The sequence below is a fragment of the Symphalangus syndactylus genome, chromosome 23, assembly GCF_028878055.3.
Source record: "Symphalangus syndactylus isolate Jambi chromosome 23, NHGRI_mSymSyn1-v2.1_pri, whole genome shotgun sequence".
In the NCBI taxonomy this organism is placed as follows: domain Eukaryota; kingdom Metazoa; phylum Chordata; class Mammalia; order Primates; family Hylobatidae; genus Symphalangus; species Symphalangus syndactylus.
In genome coordinates, this window is record NC_072445.2 from 22,551,761 (window position 1) to 22,563,907 (window position 12,147).

The window sequence follows — 12,147 nt, forward strand, 5'->3', positions numbered from 1 at the left end:
CTATATTTTAGGGGACATATGGTACATTTTTCTGAGAGTGAGAATTTTTCTAGCTTTTTTACTATTTTTCACTAGAATTCAGAATTTTAAATTAAGCCTTTCTTAATTTAATCCAGTGTACAATTGACATCCTATTTTATTGTGACTTTTTAAACCAAAAGGATCATCATCTAAAATGTTGGCATTTAGAGTCATCAGAGATTAATGTCATTTTGCAACATCATGGAGCAATTATTTTGTAAATTGCATCCTTCCAGAGATTTCTGAGTAAATCTCAAGATGAAAATGGCTTCCTCAATGTTATCAACAGAGTAAATTGTCTTCCTGCCAATGTTTGTCATTCCAAATATTATTTCATCAACACTGAAAGTCAATTTTCCTAAGGCCCTTGGAGCAAGCAAAATTACCAAGTGCTTTCACTCTAATTCCATGAGGGAAATGAAGTAAATTCCAGGCAGTCATTTTGAGTGCTTTAATTTCACGTTTTATTTTGGAATTTATGGATCACTTGGCAATCAATTCATAGGAAACAAAAATAGTTTTCTTTGAAATGCAAATTTCCGTATGCGGTAAGGTTGTGAGAGGTTAGTCCTATTTAAAAATGCATAAAACTTTCCAGCATGTCATTATTACTTTTTGCAAGGCTTTCATGAAACAATATAATTTTGCTAAAACTGTACAGAGAGGAATGACAATGGATTTAAAGTCAGGAGATATATTTTCAAATCACTGTTCATTATAACCTAATTTCATTCTATTCAGCAAGATAATTAGTCTACCTGAGTATCAAATCTGTTATAATAAAATGAGGATACTAATATAATCCTCACGTGACAGAATTAAAGTATAGATTAAATGTGATTGTATATATGAATATGCTCTTTGAACATGGAAACAAATCTGTAAAGATGTTAATCACAAATAAGCATTTCTTGTCTTTGATAGCATTTAATATCCTGTGGCCCATGTATCCTGAGGTATCACCCCAAATGTTTAATAACAGAAATCAGGTTTTGTATGTCTTCTGTCTGATAAAAGTTTTTAATACTTTTTGAAGTTTCCATGATTTCTTCTCCAGGTTTTACAAATAAGAATGTTGTCTTTAAACTCAGCTCAACTCCCCTGAAAGATAGAATGCCATGAAGTGAAAAAAATTTAAATGAATTTCTCAATTATCTAACTTGCAAATTATCTAACTTGCAAATTATCTTTGCATAATTATTAGAAAGGATATATCATAATTAGATATTATAGCAACTATATTAAGTATATGTGCCTCTCTTTCACTTCATATCCATGACCTTCACAATCAACTAGCCATTTTACCCACTTTAATTACATTCACATTTCATTATTTTTGCAATTCCCAGGAACTTTTAAATTATAACTAAATGTAGAAGCAGGGGGATTTCAGCCAACAACAGGGATAAAGCAGACAATTTTTCTCCCAGAGTTTCCTCAGGTCTTCGAACTTTAAACAAATTGCAGTTCTATATGGTTACCTCCATTAATCACCATCTCCACATCCTTATCATTCCTACTCCAGGAGTATATAAGGCCTATAAGGTGAATAAATCCTACTCTCACTAGTGATATGCCTGGCATAATTCAATACCCACTTCTGCCCATATTTAAAGAAGCAGAGAGAATGGTGTGGAGCTGAGTCAAATGCAAGCATCTATTTGCAATGCCTCACTGAATGACTATAAATATTATTTGGACCAATAAGCCAAGGCTAATATCTTAACACCTTTTAGAAAAGACCAGCAAAGTCATACTTAAAGAAGTATGGGTCCCTTAAAGAGCTATATGGGTGTGGCTTGGGAGTAGTCAAGAGCAACATACCAAGGTGAAGCCGAAGAGAGAAAACAGAAGGCAGACATAGCTTGCTACATGTATTCATCTCTGAAAAAGAGTCATCTGGTGGAGAAAAAATGAACTATAGTGTTGGAAGAGAAAGTCTTCATTCAGACAACACTGATAGACATGATAGACATCTAGGGCAGTGTGAGGGGTGTGATGAGGGGAGGACATATTATATTAATTTTTCTTGGTTGCTACCTTTTGTTTTCTTTTTTCTTTTTCTTTTTCTTTTTTTTTTTTTTTTTTTTTTTTGAGGTGGAGTTTCACTCTGTTGCCCAGACTGAAGTGCAATGGTGAATCTTGGCTCATTGCAACCTCTGCCTCCCGGGCTGTCAAGCAATTCTCCTGCCTCAGTCTCCTGATTAGCTGGGATTACAGGCACGCACCACCGTGCCCAGCTAATTTTTGTATTTTTAGTAGAGACAGAGTTTCACCATGTTGCCCAAGCTGGTCTTGATCTCAGGTGATCCACCTGCCTTGGCCTCCCAAAGTGCTGGGATTACAGGCGTGAGCCTGGCCAGCTACTTTTTGTTTTCTAAGCATCATTTTAGATCATTGCAGGGTAGTAATCTGTTTCTATTTTAGGCTCATCTCTTTTGTTTCTGGAACCCACCTTAACAGGTTGTATTGTACATGTGGTAATGTTTCGGACCCCCTTTTTCTCATTTCTCCTTTCTGTCAGGGGATTTGCATGTTTTCAGAGCTTGTGGTGGGAATATGTAATTACTTCATGGTGACATAGATGCAATAATAACAAGAGGTGGGTCTCCGAATTCAGGCCCAAGATCAGTTTCTTGCTTCAACCATTGCCTGCCTTAAGGTGGTTCCAGCATTCTAGGCACATCAAGAATCTATAAGAAATAAAATCATGCTTCTGAAACACATCTATTAAAACAACTATCTTGAAAAAAGAATTTCTACTGGGGAGGTCACTGGGTCTGCGACTCGGTAAACAAAAATTTAATGCTAAGTAACATATACAACCACACTAAAAGAGGCTTCTCTAGTGAGGATAGCATTGCCAGAGCCAGTCAACATCTAAGACACTTAGGAAAGATGTCAGAAGCTACAATGTTGACCACCCTCAAAGTGCCCAAAATCTTTGCCACCAAATTTTCCAGAAGATAATGGATATCACCCAACAATAATCATTTCTGAATTTAATTCTCATTGAGAATTTCATATTTGAAAACATAAGTAATAGGCCCACATCCTAGTTTCAAGAGACATATCCCCTACATACCTTATCAACATGCTTATCACTTCTATCCATTGACACAGCTGAGGCATCCTCATTGTAACAACACTTCTTCCAATTGAAGGTGTTTTATAATCTCACAATTATCAGCAGAGTTGCCTAGATCAGTGGTTCCTCCTGAGCTTAGCTCAAAGGTATTTTGCCCACGCCTTTCCCTCCACAGTGACCACTGTGATACAGGAAAATTAAATAAACTTCTTCTCATTAAAATTTTCAAAACTTTTCCTGTGTACTTGTAAAACATCACTACACAACTTAACAATTAAGTTTCTTCAGTTTTTTATATTATAAAATTTATTACGTCAACTCAATTGTTTGCTTGCAGGAGATCACCTCAATCCCAAACCTGAATCCATCTTATTCTATCCTAAACTTGATTACAGTGTTATGTTAATTTTGCTATGATATACATGCCAAATAATTGTCCAGGTTAAACTTTTTTTTTTTTGCCTTGATCAGAGATCATGATTATCTTCCTAACATGGCTCAAAAACACATCTACACTTCCACCAATCCTAATTCTAATCCTCACAATTAACAAAGAAATTTAATATATCTGTATATAATGATGCCTAAGTATCTTTTGTTGTTGTTGCTGCCCAGGCTGGAGTGCAGTGGCACAATCTCAGCTCACTGCAACCTCCACCTCCCGGATTCAATCGATTCTCCTGCCTCAGCCTTCTGAGTAGATGGGACTATAGGTGCACGCCACCACACCCAGCTAATTTTTGTATTTTTTAGTAGAGATGGGGTTTCACCGTATTGGACAGGCTGGTCTCGAACTCCTGACCTCGTGATCCACCCACCTCAGCCTCCCAAAGTGCTGGGATTAGAGGCGTGAGCCACCGTGCCTGGTTAAGTATCTTTTTTCAAAGGTTAATATTTTTTTCTTTACAGGTCAAATATGCTCTGTTTGCTAAATAATTATTCATTATTTATTACTTTCATGTCAATTTTAATTTTTCCATTGTCTTTTTAAAGCACAGTTCCCATAACTAAATGACACAGTTTTTATTTTTTTAAAAGATATTCAGCATAGCGATGGATACTTTTTAGGTGCTTAACAAACACTAGGATCAAGTTTTTTACTGAAAACTTAATTACTCTTGATGTAGAAAATTATGATATTAATATGAAATGATAATGTGATGGTTAATTTTTTGTGCCAACCAGACTGGACTAAGGGATGCCCAGACAGCTGGTAAAACATGATTTCTGGGAGTTTCTGGGAGGACGTTTGTCTTAATCTGTTTGTGCTGCTGTTACAGAATATCACAATCTAGGTCATTTATAAAGAAGAGAAATGTATTTCTCTCATTTCTGGAGGCTGAGAAGTCCGAGATCAAGGAATAGGCAGGTTCAGTTGTCTGGTGAGGAATACATTCCCTGAAAGGGAGGAATACTGTGTCCACACATGACAGTAGAGCATTATAGCAGGCTGTGTATTAAAACACTGAGTGAAGCTTTTTTTATAATGGCCTTAATCCCATTCATGAGGAAGGAGCCCTCATTGCCTAATCACCTTTCAAAAAACTCACTTTCTAATACTATTTTATTGGCAACACCTGTATTTTGGAAGAGCGACATTGTTTTAGGTCATAGCACTATTCTTGAAAAGATTACCCTTTGAATCAGTAGACTAAGTAAAGAAGATCCTTGCTCACCAATATAGGTGGGCATGATTCAGTCTGTTGAGACCCAAAGAGAAGCAAAACGAAGAGGAAGAGCTAATTCATTCTCTCTTTCTCTTGTTCTCCTTCTCTCTCTTCTTTTCTTCTCCTCAAACTGGAACATTCATTTATTCCCGCCCTCATCTGGAGTTCCTGGTACTACAACCTTTGAACTCTGGGACTTACTCCTCCACCACCCTTTCTATTACTTCTCCGGCCCTCAGACTCAAACTGAGTTATGCCACTGGCTTTCCTAGTTGCAGACAGCATACTGTGTTCTTCTGGGCCTCCAGAATTGTGTGAGCCAATTCTCACAATAAACCTTATTTTATATATCTATATATATGTATCCTGTTGGTCGTGTTTCTCTGGAGAACTCTAGCCAATACAAGTTGGCTATGCCAATATAACTTGCTCTCTATTTTAAAGTAGATGTGTATATTCTGCATGTCCATCTCAATTTCCTTTCGCAACCCAATATTTTTATTTACTTATTTAATGCTTAATTTGAACCACAAAGTTTCTAGCAATTTTGATCCTGTGATTTTAATCACAGAATTAATGTTTAATGAGGTTTTAAGTCTGGTTTTGCTATATGAAAGAGGAAACATAGAAATGAGATTATATAAATACCCCTGCAAGGAGAGATTTCTTATATCCATGGCTAACTAGAACATGGTCCAGCTCTACGGACAAAATACACATTCTCATAAAGTTCACTTGTGACATTATACAATATTTTTAGTCAAGAGAATCTCCTCTTCCCAAACTAGAACATGCTCTCTGGCTAAAATTTCAATTTCTCATTTTCACACCATGTCTGTGTTCTAGAAAGGAATAATTCAGGTCTGATAGAATGCTGAAAAGGGGGATTTCTCAAGAAATTTAAATTTTTACCAAGAAAAACATATGAAGATTAAAAGATATTAAAAGAAATGTAGGACTTGTTGGGGCAGGAAGCTGAACGAATTCACTGTATAAGAGAAGGTGAGTGAGCAATGTTGGAAATTATTTACTAAGATACATACTCAGAAAATATCAGGTACTATAGCAGCCACACATATTTGAACCATAAAACTGGCTTTAAAAGTGTGGTACCACATTAAAAAAATACAGTATTTACTCCCTCATCCACCCTTATACTCATGATCTGTGGCAGAAGAAAGGTATCATTTTGTGTTTTGTAATTGATGTGAGGAAAAAAAAAAAAAAAAGAGCCAGCAAGGCTGTGAAAGGATAGATTCACATGGAAAAACCATGTACTGAAGTAGCTTAAATGAAAATGGTATTGAATAAGATAATATACTCCAAGGATATTCAACTGTAAAGTGCTTTTAAAATGTAAGGTATTCATGAGTTCTCATTGTTCAATTCCCACCTATGAGTGAGAACATGCGGTGTTTGGTTTTTTGTCCTTGCGATAGTTTACTGAGGATGATGTTTTCCAGTTTCATCCATGTCCCTACAAAGGACACGAACTCATCATTTTTTATGGCTGCATAGTATTCCATGGTGTATATGTGCCACATTTTCTTAATCCAGTCTATCGTTGTTGGACATTTGGGTTGGTTTCAACTCTTTGCTATTGTGAATAGTGCCACAATAAACATACGTGTGCATGTGTCTTTATAGCAGCATGATTTATAGTCCTTTGGGTATATACCCAGTAATGGGATGGCTGGGTCAAATGGTATTTCTAGTTCGAGATCCCTGAGGAATCTCCACACTGACTTCCACAATGGTTGAACTAGTTTACAGTCCCACCAACAGTGTAAAAGTGTTCCTATTTCTCCACATCCTCTCATCACGCTCCGGGGACTGTTGTGGGGTGGGGGGTGGGGGGAGGGGGGAGGGACAGCATTAGGAGATACACCTAATGCTAAATGACGAGTTAATGGGTGCAGGAAATCAACATGGCACATGGATACATATGTAACAAACCTGCACATTGTGCACATGTACCCTAAAACCCTAAAGTATAATAAAAAAAAAAAAAATCAGAAAAAAAAAAATGTAAGGTATTATAATTATGTAAGAAAGGAAGAACGGCCTTGTGTACGTCTCATTTCTCTAGTCCATCATTGGATATTATGCCATTCAGAAGACCATAATAACTTTTTCAGAGCAGAAAGGCCTTATTTCAGAAAGCAACCCATTTTATTGCGTACTGTGAAGCTTTTCTAGTTGATTTCATTTACTCAGTGCTTTATATCTCAGTATCTTAGGGTATGATGAGGCATTTTGTTTCTTCTTGATGTTTCACAAGGTTGTTTTCTTCCACAGTGGCTCACATTTCAAACAAAGAACATGGATTATTCATTGGTGGGAATAATCTTTTCTTATCCTCCTCACTTGTTTTTGTTTTTGCAGCTTCAGTATTTCATCATGTGGCTATAGTATGTTTATTCAACTATTTTCCTCTGCATGGGCATTCAGGCGATTTCCATTATTTTGCAATTGTAAACAATTCAGCAATGAATAATGTGTGCATATTGTTAGAAATATGTTCTTCAAAATAGATTCATAAAATGGGATTGCTGGGTCAAAACGCAAGAACTTGTAGTTTTGCTAGATATTGCCAAATTCTGCTCCATAAATGTACTAATTTACATTTCTTATCTTAACCAATTATGAGAATTTCTGTTTCCCTACAGACCGTCAACACGTTGCTTACTCAATATGTATTTTTAACTTTTGCCAACCTGATAACTGAGAATCAGTGAAAATATATTTTACATTGCATGTTTCTCATCATGAAGGAAGTTGGATATATTTTTAAGTGTTTAAAGTTTTTTTGGACTTTTAAATATTGTTTTAGCAAATTTGCCCTTTATGTATTTTATCAGTTTCTCCAACACTTTTAAGCGTTTTTGTATACTGTAGCATTGGAGCTCATATAATAAATAATGGTGTTTGTTCTGCCATGCACGTTGTTTTTCTAGTTAAACCTATTACACTTTTCTATTACCTCATCAATACCTTCAGTATGCTTAGAAAACTTTTCTCCACGCTTAGGTTACAAACTAATTCATCTATGCTTTCAATTTCTTACATGTTTCATTTTTTAGGTTGGATCACTCATCTATTTGAAATTTATCCCTAGATATAAAGTAAGCAATATATTACATTGTATACTTTTTGTAAAAACATGTCCAATTATGCCAGCATAATTTATTTAAAGGTTCATCTTTACACTAGTGATTTGAGATATACCTTCATAATATAATAAATTTCAATTTATATTTGGGCCAATTACTTGACTTTCAATTCTACGCTTTGGTCTTTTTAATTATTTACCGAGTAACAAACCAACTTAAATATAGAGGGTTTAATATGTATGTTTTAATATCTAATAAGCTCACTATTCTTGTACTTTTTCCTTATGAATTTTAGATTTAAAATGTGTAGCTCCATGAAAGGATTTTGAATACACTTGAATGCATTAGACATATAAATTGAAGTTATAAAAAACTTAATTTATGATGTTGAATTTTTTTAGCCAAGAGCTAGAGTTGCTTCTCTATTTGTTCAATTTGTTTTTATGTCTTTCAGGAATTTTTTTTTCTCATATAGATTCTGCATAATTCTTGATATAATTGTTTCTAAGTATTTAATTTTTGCCGTTGTGGTTGTTTTGCTATTGTAAATGATATTTTCTCTACCACTATTTTCTCTAACTTGTAGTTATCAGTGTGTGTTGAAGGGCTATGATTTAATTTTATAGCACTATAACAATAAATTCTTTTATCATTTGTGTTTGTTTTATGATTCATTTTCTAGAATTTTCTAGGTATATTATCATATCAAATGCAGAGATAGTTTCAATTATTTCTCCCTAATTCATTTATATTTTCTAAATCAAATGGCTAATACAAAACATCTTTGGTCATGTTGAAAATAGTGGACTTATTTGCTTTGTTCTTAACCTTTGTGAAATTTTCTTTAATGTTTTCTCATTAAGTAAAATGATGATTAATAAATTTTTGTGTTTAAATTAATGTCAAAGAAATATCCATAAATGGCTGATGATTTCTTTGTGCGTTTTTAATCGCACATTGTCAAATAAATTTTTTCCACATCTACCAAGATTATTACATGAAATAGTATTAGATCTCTGAGTATAGTTTATTATAATAATGAATTTTTAGTATTGTCCATTTAAAATTACAAAGTATTGCAGGGAAAATAATAAAGATTTAAATAAATAGTGATGTACATGTTCATTAATTAGAAGACTCAATGTTTTTGACATATCAGTTCTCACATATTTATTTATATATATATATTCAAAGTCATCCAAGTTAAAATCCCAGCAGCCTATTGTTGTAAATATTGATAAGCTGATTCTAAAATTTACATGAAAATTTAAATAAAGTAGAATATCCAAAACAATTTTGAAAAACAGTAAACTTTGGTAACTTAATCTGATTTCAAGAGTTACAATAATAATAACAGTACAGTATTGATGGAAGGATAAGTTTAGTTTATAGGCCAGTAGAACAAAATATAGAATCCATAAACAGAGCCACACACAATGTCAACTGATTTTTGACAAAGATGTTAAGCTAACTGTAAACAGAAAAGAAAGTCTTTCAAATAGTGCTGCAAAAATCAGATATGTATAAGCAAAAAATGAACACAATTCTTTACATAATACTACCCATAAAAATAATTTAAAATGGACACACTTCTAAACATAAATGCCAAAGCTATAAAACTTCCAAAAGAATGTACAAGAAAAAATAATGCACCAGATAACGGATGAATAAACTGATATATTCAGAAAATGTAATATTACTTAGTGATAAAAATTCTAATCATGCAACATGGATAAAATAAGAAAACATTATGCTGAGGAAAAGAAGCCAGACACAAAAGAGTACAAACTACATGAGCTCTTTTGTACAAAAGTCGAAAGCAGACAAAACAAAAATCTAGCGGCAGAAAGCAGAATAGTTGCATGGAGCCAGGAGCCGGTGGGGGTGGTGAATGATTTCAAATGGGCTTAACAAAACCTTCTTTTGTAAAGAAGACGTTTTATCACTTCATCGTGGTGGCCAAAATGCTTGAAAGTGTACATTTAAAATGGATGTATTTATTATATGTAATTATATTTCACTGAAGTTCTAATAAAAAGAAAATATTTATTAGGTAATATTTGAGGTGTTTCTTCATGGTATGTCTTTAAGTAAAAAAAAAAAAAGTCAAAAACACAATGACTGACTCCATGAATGCAAAAAGAAAGAAATATTTAGACGTAGTTTTTTTTTTTTTTTTACCTGTATTTGGAACTAAAACGAAGTTTTTGTAACATGCCTCAATCAAACGAAACATGTATTTTCTCAAGCTGCCTCTACTCAGTCATACAATTCTCATTGTTGAATCATATTATTTAAATAATTGTTTTTCTGAAAATCTTCCGAGTCAGCTTAAACTGTTTTTTTGTTTTTAATGTCATATTTCAGCTACTCACTTTTATGTCTACCATTTATGTACTCACTGTTCAGTCCATCCATGTCAAATACATTTGTAATATTTCAAATTTGTTCCTTCTGTGCACCTCGAAATTTCATGTGCCTTTATGATTGATAATAACATCACTTATATTTATAATGTTTTATAGTTATAAAGGTAATTATTCCAAAAATGTTAAGCTGAAGTTCATGTATATCCTATTAATACGGAATTAAAATAATATGAATACCTTATTTTAATGGGACGAAATGCCCTTCATAAATTTAAAATTTCAAAAAAAATTTTTTTCTGTTGCTGATATTATTCAAAACTTGGATAAAGTCAAATGCAAAGTGATATTCCTATTAGTGTGTCAGGATCAGAAATAATACTTCCAGTATTAGTTTTTTACCTCAAGCTCTGTAACATTGATGAAATAGCAAATAAATTATGGTAAAGCAGGTTATCTACTTACGTTATTTAAACCACTGGGCACTTCTGAGTGTTGATTGCCCTCCTGCTGATCACTGAAGTCCTACTGACTTATACTATGATAAAATATGTAGAGATGGTGTGCGATAATAGGTACTTGCATTCACAGTGGAGAAAAAAATCCTAGCATTGACTTTTGATGGCAGCTTTTAAGAATTTATTATCTGGATGAAAAAATAAAGCTGGATCTAATCTTTGAAGTCTGTAGTAATATTCCATCAGTTTTTCTTCAAATAATGTGTGTGGCATTGGGAAAACAAAGCATTTGGATGTTTTAGTGTCATGTAAAACATTTTATCTTCAATAGAACACCAAGATGTATTTAATACTTAGGTGGAATATGAATGCATTCTCTAAAAGAGTTTCTCAGTTTCTGTGGCTGAGATTAGAAACATGAAACATTTATGATTCATAAGTTTCTTTATAAAAGTGAGAACAATAACAAATGGATATAAAGATGGAAGACAAAAATTCTTAAACATGAATTAAGTAGTTCTTAATACTTCCCCAAAATAGTTGGTCACGAGTCATGATGGGACATTTGACAGATGAAAATTTATCCTCAGAGGCTTGATAGAGCTCCATCTGAGTTTCTAAAGCTTTTTACTTTTTGTTTATATTTTGTGTACCAATTTGGAGACATTGTCATCTTCCCAGAGGAAATATTAATGTCGCATACATAACCCGATAAAATAAGCTTTTCTGGTTATAGATTAAAAGATTTAAGAAACTGATAGCTGCAAAATATGGCAATGCAAAATTAGATGAGCTTTCAGTGACATGAAATTTATCAAGTAGCTGCAAACTTTGATTACGCCCTTGCATTCATTCTTTTATTCCACAGATATTTTCTCAACTAGTATGCAAAATGTATGCAAAACACTGTACTAAATATGTGGGCAATTAAATAACTAAGGAGACCCAATCCTTGCCTTGAAATAATTCAATCACATTTACTTAAAGTTTTCTGTAGCAAGTTCTGTCTCCATACAAATTTTAAAATATGTCCCTTAGAACGCCATGGTACGGCAAAAGCACTGTATTGGCAAAGTGGATGCAAGGTGGATGGAATTCTCCCTATGCTTACTTTTTACTGTCCTATTTCAGCCAAAAGCATTCTACTTTTCTCTTTTTATGTACTGAGTCAACAAAAGTTTTTGCTTGATAAACCTTTGCAACTTCCAATAAAGTTCTTGACTGTACTTAACTTCAGCATGCTAGCAATAGAATCCTGGTATAGTATTTTCTTTTAAAAAGAAAGTTTAGTCAGGCTTATGCAAACATCATGTATTTATTTTTTGTTTCAACAGGTAATTATTGAGCCTATATAAATGGGAGGTAATTATTAATATTTTATACGTTCAGCTAGACCTAAATCCCATCTAATCTCCTAATCTAAGGAAAGATTTG